This window comes from Scylla paramamosain, unplaced genomic scaffold (assembly GCF_035594125.1).
Source record: "Scylla paramamosain isolate STU-SP2022 unplaced genomic scaffold, ASM3559412v1 Contig127, whole genome shotgun sequence".
Taxonomy (NCBI): Eukaryota; Metazoa; Arthropoda; class Malacostraca; order Decapoda; family Portunidae; genus Scylla; species Scylla paramamosain.
In genome coordinates this window covers 90,001-97,500 of record NW_026973792.1, presented here as the reverse complement: position 1 = coordinate 97,500, position 7,500 = coordinate 90,001, and the positions used below count along the sequence as shown (strand labels likewise).

Genomic DNA, 7,500 nt, shown 5'->3' with positions numbered 1-7,500 from the left:
CACACACACACAAGGAAAACAAAACACCCTAAAAAACAAATGATGATCAATATACGAAGATTGAGTCAGTAAGGGAGAGTTACAGTCACAGTTACATGACAAACAACAACTGTGAGACGGCGTCCGACACCTGGGCGGAGGCGGACAGGTGTACCAACCAGCCTAAACAAGGACGCAGCGGGGGAAGGAGAAAGATTGTGGGAAGCAAAGTAAACGACAAGGCGGATTGAACAGGTGGATTCCTAAAGGTGCTCGCCTCGCACTCAGCCTAGACAGACTTAGTGGCGGGACAAGGGACGGTGTGACTAACCTACAACAGTTATTGATGTTGTAGAGAAAATTAACACAGATGGGTTGGAAAGGTAGTATGGAAACTCAGATTTAATATTCTCTTAATATGCTTTCAATTATAGGTCTCTTTAGACTTCAGGAGCACAGACAAAGTTTTCATATGTCTCTTCCTACACACAGAGTGGTCAGTGATATGACAACGAACTCCTCCGCACACAAATCAAGTTTACTGGTGAGTTATTGAAAATATAGTAAATGCCTGATAAAAAAAAAAAAAATATCCTGAATATAACAAATTAAGGATCAGCAAGGGAAGAGTACCAAATATGACCAAACAACACCACCAACACCGTAGATACAAAACAGACACCCATTCACCAAAAATAAACAAGATTCTATACAACCATGAATAGCACGTTAAATAGAAAACGTGTTCACACATTGTACATGAAAAACAACCTACACCAAACACACCATGCACTTGTTTTCGATCACCATCAAAGACGCTGCCCACACGCGTGACGTCACCTTGCCAGACACATCGAAGGGAATGTGACCCAAGATTGGACCAGAGCAGCAAATACACGTGTCATTTCCCTTAAGAGACTCGGGGAAACATGAGCCTCCAAAAGACCAAGAAGCGAACCAAGAGAGAGAGAGAGAGAGAGAGAGAGAGAGAGAGAGAGAGAGAAGAGAGAGAGAGAGAGAGAGAGAGAGAGAGAGAGAGAGGGAGAGGGAGAGGGAGAGAGAGAGAGAGAGAGAGAGGAGAGAGAGAGAGAGAGAGAGAGAGAGAGAGAGAGAGAGAGAGAGAGAGAGAGAGAGAGAGAGAGAGAGAGAGAGAAACTTTAAGGAAAAAATGAACAGGAAAGTAACTGAAAAAACACCAACTTATCGGAATAGTAAAGCGAGGAGATAAATTCCAGAGAAGAAAGGGAGGAGGAAAAGAGGAAATGAAGGGAAAACCAGAGAATAAAGGAGAAACGAAAAGAAATGGAGGAAAAACAAAAGGAAAAGAAGAGGAAAAGAGGGAAAAAAGAGTAAATGAAAGGAAAGGATATGGTGAAGTAAAAAGAAAGCAAAGACAGAAAAAGGAAATGAAGGAAAATTTTAAATAGAAACGAAAGGAAATTAAGGATAAACGAGATGAAAAATAAAGGAGAAACGAAAGGAGAGAAAAGAGAAACGAAAGGAAGAGGAAACGAAAGATGAAGGAAGAAGAACGAAAGGAGAGGAAAGGAAATATGGAGAGAAAAGTAAAGCATGGAGAGGCAGCAGTGTGGCGTGGGACTAATTGGTTGATTAGCCTTCATTATTGCATCGTGGACCTGAAACATGAAGGTCACCGAGGAATTGTCACTGTGCCAATAAAATGTATTACTTTTTCCTATGAATTGTCCGCACGAAGCTGCTGGTGAAGAGAAGACAGTACTGTCATTACACTAATGAAACAGAGCAACACACACACACACACACACACACACACACACACAGAGAATTCCCCTGAATCCGATAACTATGGCGATAACGTTCCCACATTCGTCAAATAAATGCATCGGAGAAATAATGAACGGGAAAGTTTGCACTTCTATTCACCAAAAGGTTTAATGAAGTGAAAATCAAAACTCTATTGCCTTCAGAGCGTCCAGTCTAGCGTGATCTTTCATAAACATTAGTGTATCATAACTTAGAGGTGAAGGAGCACTGCCAGTCATTATCAGGCTGGCATCCTGTTAAATATACTGTTTACCTTGTTAGCGTTTGGTGAAATTTGAAGGCAGCGAGGTGATGCGCAGGTAATGACAACCCTGATGGCCGCTTGTCAGGTGTGCAGGTCATTTCGTCTCATTTCCAGCATTTTAATTGTTATCTGTGGACATTCAAACGATTCCACATTGACCTACGAAGGCAGCAATTAGTGAGCTGACCACTGTAATATTTTATGAGGTCGTGTTAATAGTCCAGGCTATATTGGTGGAATATTTGGCCCAATTTCGAGTTACAGAATCGTAAGAATTGTGCAAAATGTACTTATTAATTACTGCGGTGTAAAATAAAAAGTTTTGTAAAGGATTAGATTTTGAATAACATTTGGGGCAATTTCGAGTTACAGAAATATAAGGACTGCGCAAAGGGTATTTGCTTGTTGTAATGTATAATGATAAAAAAAAAAAAAAAAAAAACACGATTTTTCAAATAATCGAGGTAATTTTGGAGGCAATATTTGGGAAAATATCGAGTTAAAAAACCGTAAGGACTCAGCGAAATGTACTTATGTATTACTGTCATGTAAAAAAGTCTTTGCAAATAACCAATGTCATATTTATGGTAAAATACGCTGCGATTCTCAGATAAACAATGATAAAAACCAATAACTTGTCAATGAAATAATATATATATATATATATATATATATATATATATATATATATATATATATATATATATATATATATATATATATATATATATATATATATATATATATATATATATATATATATATATATATATATATATATATATATATATATATATATATATATATATATATTTAGGCACAAGTCATACGTGCTTTACATAAAGGCAATTGATACAAAATCGGTGCGATTTTTCATCCATGGATGGACTGAAATTCAAAAAGTGATGGTCACACGAGAAAAAGAAAAAGACCTGACACAAAAAGAAATAAATCTGCCGAGTGTTCTGAAAATTCGAAGGTTATCGTATTAAAAGAATGCAGCCCAGTAATTAGTGAATGGTTCTCAGAGCAATGCACTTGTAATGGCTGCTTGTTAAACTTACTGCAGTGCAGGCTATGATGCCCGATCTGGCAGGGTTAATTGCCTCTTTAGAGAGAGAGAGAGAGAGAGAGAGAGAGAGAGAGAGAGAGAGAGAGAGAGAGAGAGAGAGAGAGAGAGAGAGAGAGAGAGAGAGAGAGAGAGAGAGAGAGAGAGAGAGAGAGAGAGAGAGAGAGAGAGAGAGAGAGAGAGAGAGAGAGAGAGAGAGAACAAATACACAAACAAAGAGGGATGCAATGAATGAATGCATAAATGAAATGAATGATAGATGATAAAAAAGGACATATGAGAATTATTACCATATCGAGGCTTTAAAATCCATAAAAGCTTCAACCCCAAAACTTTAAAAAGGGAATAAAAATGAGTAAAAAATGTCACGATACGCAGGACAACCAATAAATACCAAGCTCAACAACAAACCAATTCACAAAACAACATACACTAATAATTAAAAGTATTTTATTTTCTGGCTGGGATTATATTCAACACAGACAAAACACACACACACACACACACACACACACACACACACACACACACACAAGGAAAATAAACGCAAAAACGCAAAATAGGAAAAAAATGGTTGCAATTGGGTTAAGTTTACTGGTGTGTGTGTGTGTGTGTGTGTGTGTGTGTGTGTGTGTGTGTTGTGTGTGTGTGTGTGTGTGTGTGTGTGTGTGTGTGTGTGTGCTATTCATATTCATCCTTACATATAATTTACAATCCGCTAAAAGAGTACATAATCATTTCCTTTTCATGCTCTCTCTCTCTCTCTCTCTCTCTCTCTCTCTCTCTCTCTCTCTCTCTCTCTCTCTCTCTGGAATGTCAGGTCATGCTGAAATGAGAGAGGTGAGGTCGAGGCGAGTAGAGAGGGAGGGGAGAGGATGGTAGGAGACGAGATGAGGGGATTAGGTGAAGTAAATGTTGATGAATTGTATAAATATTTCGTAGATAAAGTTCATACAGGTATGGTCAGTTAGCAAATATCCCGTATAGAACAATAAGATCACAAAAAAAATGACCCTAAATGGATGACTGCTAGGTTAAAGCATTATATAGGGCGTAAGAGAAGTATATATAAGAGATTAAGGGCAGGTGAAGAAGTTTTAAGGACACAATATAATGAATTAGTTAGAACAGTCAGGAAGTTAACGAGGAAAGCTAAGGACAATTATGAATTAAAGGTAGCCAGCCAGGCGAAGACGGACCCCAAGGGATTTTATCAGCTATACAGGACGAAAAATAAGGATACTGTAGATCCATTAAACGCAGCAGATGGGGAGCTGGTTAGTTCTGGGGAGGAAATTAGTAAACTTCTGAATGATTATTTTTTAACTGTCTTCACCCAGGAAAACATGCAGGATATGCCAGATAGTGAACAGGTGTTTAGAGCAGATGAGAATGAGAAGCTGACAGATATTTCCATAACTAGGGAGATAGTGGAACAGGAGATAGATAGGAAAAAAAAGTTCAAGACACCAGGACCTGATGAAATATATCCCAGAGTACTTAAGGAATGTAAAGAGATTATTAGTGAGCCGTTAGTTTCTGTCTTTAGGAAATCACCTGAGTCAGATGAGGTACCAGTAATGTGGAGGCAGGCTAATGTAGTACCCATCTTTAAGAAAGGAGATAAAACTTTAGCGTCTAATTATAGACCTGTCAGCTTAACTTCAGTTGTAGGTAAAATGTTAGAGTCAATAATAGCCAGGAACATTAGGGAACATTTAGACAAACATAACTTGATAAATCAGTCACAGCATGGCTTCACGAAGGGGAAGTCTTGCCTGACAAACTTGTTAAGCTTTTACAGTAAGGTGTACGAGGCAGTAGATAATGGTGATAGTTATGATATCTTATATCTGGACTTTAGTAAAGCATTTGACAAGGTGCCCCCATCAAAGGCTCCTGAGAAAGGTTAGGGCGCACGGGATAGATGGGAAGGTGTTAGGTTGGATAGGATCATGGCTTGGTAACAGGCGACAGAGAGTGGTAATAAACGGCTCGAAATCCGAGTGGGGTCATGTAATTAGCGGGGTGCCACAGGGATCAGTATTAGGGCCATTGTGATTTCTAATATATATATCAATGACTTGGATAGTAGAATTAGTAGTGATGTTAGTAAATTTGCGGATGACACAAATATAGGTAGATTGATTAGGTCAGAATCGGATGCCATCGCCTTGCAGGCAGATTTAGATAGAATGAATGAATGGACGGATAGATGACAAATGCAATTTAATATCAATAAATGCAAAGTGCTTAGCGTAGGTAGAAGAAACCCACACAATAGGTACACAATAAACAACCAAACTCTGGTAGGTACAGGGTACGAGAAAGATTTAGGAGTTATAGTTAGCTCTGAACTCCGTCTAGGGAAACAATGCATAGAAGCCAGAAACAAGGCAAATAGGGTACTAGGATTCATTTTTTAGGAGTGTTAAAAGTAGAAGGCCGGAAGTAATATTAAAGTTATACTTGGCGCTGGTCAGACCTCATCTAGACTACGCTGTGCAGTTCTGGTCCCCACATTACAGGAATGATATAGGTCTATTAGAATCAGTACAGAGGAGAATGACTAAAAGGATACAGGGGATGAGGAGTATTCCTTACGAGGCGAGGTTGAAGCTGTTAAATTTACATTCTTTAGAGAGACGTAGGTTAAGAGGGGACCTGATAGAAGTCTTTAAGTGGTATAAGGGTTATAACAAGGGAGATGTAGGCAAAATTCTTTGGATCAGCAACCAGGGTATAGAACAAGAAATAACGGGTTCAAGCTTAAAAAATTTAGGTTTAGGAAGGAGATAGGAAAAAAATGGTTCTCAAATAGAGGTGGTAGATGAGTGGAACGGACTTAGTAATCATGTAGTTAGTGCTAGGACACTAGAGAGCTTTAAGAGAAGATTAGACAAGTTTATGGATGGGGATAACAGATGGAAATAGGTAGGTATATTTCATACAGGGGACTGCCACGTGTAGGCCTGGTCGCTTCTTGCAGCTTCCCTTATTTCTTATGTTCTTATGTTCTTATGAGAGAGAGAGAGAGAGAGAGAGAGAGAGAGAGAGAGAGATGAGAGAGGAGAGAGAGAGAGAGAGAGGAGAGAGAGAGAGAGAGAGAGAGAGAGAGAGTCTGACACGCCTCCGCACGGGGGATGCTCCGAGGATCAGTAATTCCCATGTGGTCTAGTGGCTAGGATACCTGGTTTTCATCCAGGAGGCCCGGGTTCGATTCCCGGCATGGGAAAGCAAAGATTTAGGGTTATAACAAGGGGGGAACATAAGTAAAATTCTTAGGATCAGCAACCAGGACAGAACAAGAAAATAACGGGTTCAAGCTTGAGAAATTTAGGTTTAGGAAAGAGATAGGAAGAAATTGGTTCTCAAATAGAGTGGTAGATGAGAGGAACGGACTCGGTAATCATGTTGTTAGTGCTAAGACATTAAGGAGCTTTAAGAGAAGATTAGACGGGTTTATGGATGGGGATGATAAGTGGAAATAGGTAGGTATATTTCATACTGGGACTGCCACGTGTAAGCCTGGTCGCTTCTTGCAGCTTCCCTTATTTCTTATGTAAACCCCAAACACCATCAAACACCTCTCTCTCTCTCTCTCTCTCTCTCTCTCTCTCTCTCTCTCTCTCTCTCTCTCTCTCTCTCTCTCTCTCTCTCTCGTTTCAGGTCCACTGCCACAAATCACCTTAACACAAGTGGGCCAAACTCTCAGCGGCGCCCATCCATTCAGTGCCAGTGTCCGCGAGTGATGGATAGCTGGAAGGTTCCTGACTACACTCACCAAACCCTAACCAAACTCCAAAACACACACAAACCTTCCGTCACCCTCGCCTAACCCTTTGTCCTGAAACATCTTAAACCATCCACAAAATTTTTATCATCGAATCTCAAACCAAAAAATGTCCACTAATTTGCCTCGCCAAATTGCAAACGGTCCAAGAACTTTCCTTTATCAACGTCAAGGCCTTCCTTCACTCAGACCCTCGTCCCAAACCATCCATTAGCTTCCCCTCGTCAAATTCTAAACTATCCCCAAACCTATCATAATAAAAAACCTGATCAGACAAAAATCTTCCGGCTCCAACCATTAAGCCATCCATGAACCTTCCCTGTAAACCCAAAGCATCCATAAACCCTCCTAGTCAATCTCAAACCATCCAAAAATCTTCATTCACCAAAATTGAAACCATACATACAAATCTACAATACTAATGCAAAACACAACTATTACCGCACACTTTCCTCTCACCTCAGTGCAATTACCCGCAGTACCACCACTGGCCTGATATAAACACAAATTTTCACCTATTAAACTCGACAAAAATCATACTTTCACCTACAACATTAATATAAAAAACAGCTAATACTCCCACTTTTCCTGTCACTTCAGTGCAATTAC

At 39.6% G+C, this 7,500-nt stretch overlaps 1 long non-coding RNA gene and 1 other non-coding gene across 2 annotated transcripts in view; one reads left to right on the top strand and one right to left on the bottom strand.

The window, feature by feature from the left end:
- The window catches only part of LOC135099419 (uncharacterized), a 108,940-nt gene that overhangs the window by 49,669 nt on the left and 51,771 nt on the right, over positions 1–7,500 (bottom strand). The gene's annotated exons all lie outside the window — the stretch shown is intronic.
- Positions 6,262–6,333, top strand: Trnae-uuc (transfer RNA glutamic acid (anticodon UUC)). Its single transcript has one exon. It is a non-coding gene; the product is annotated as a tRNA-Glu (tRNA).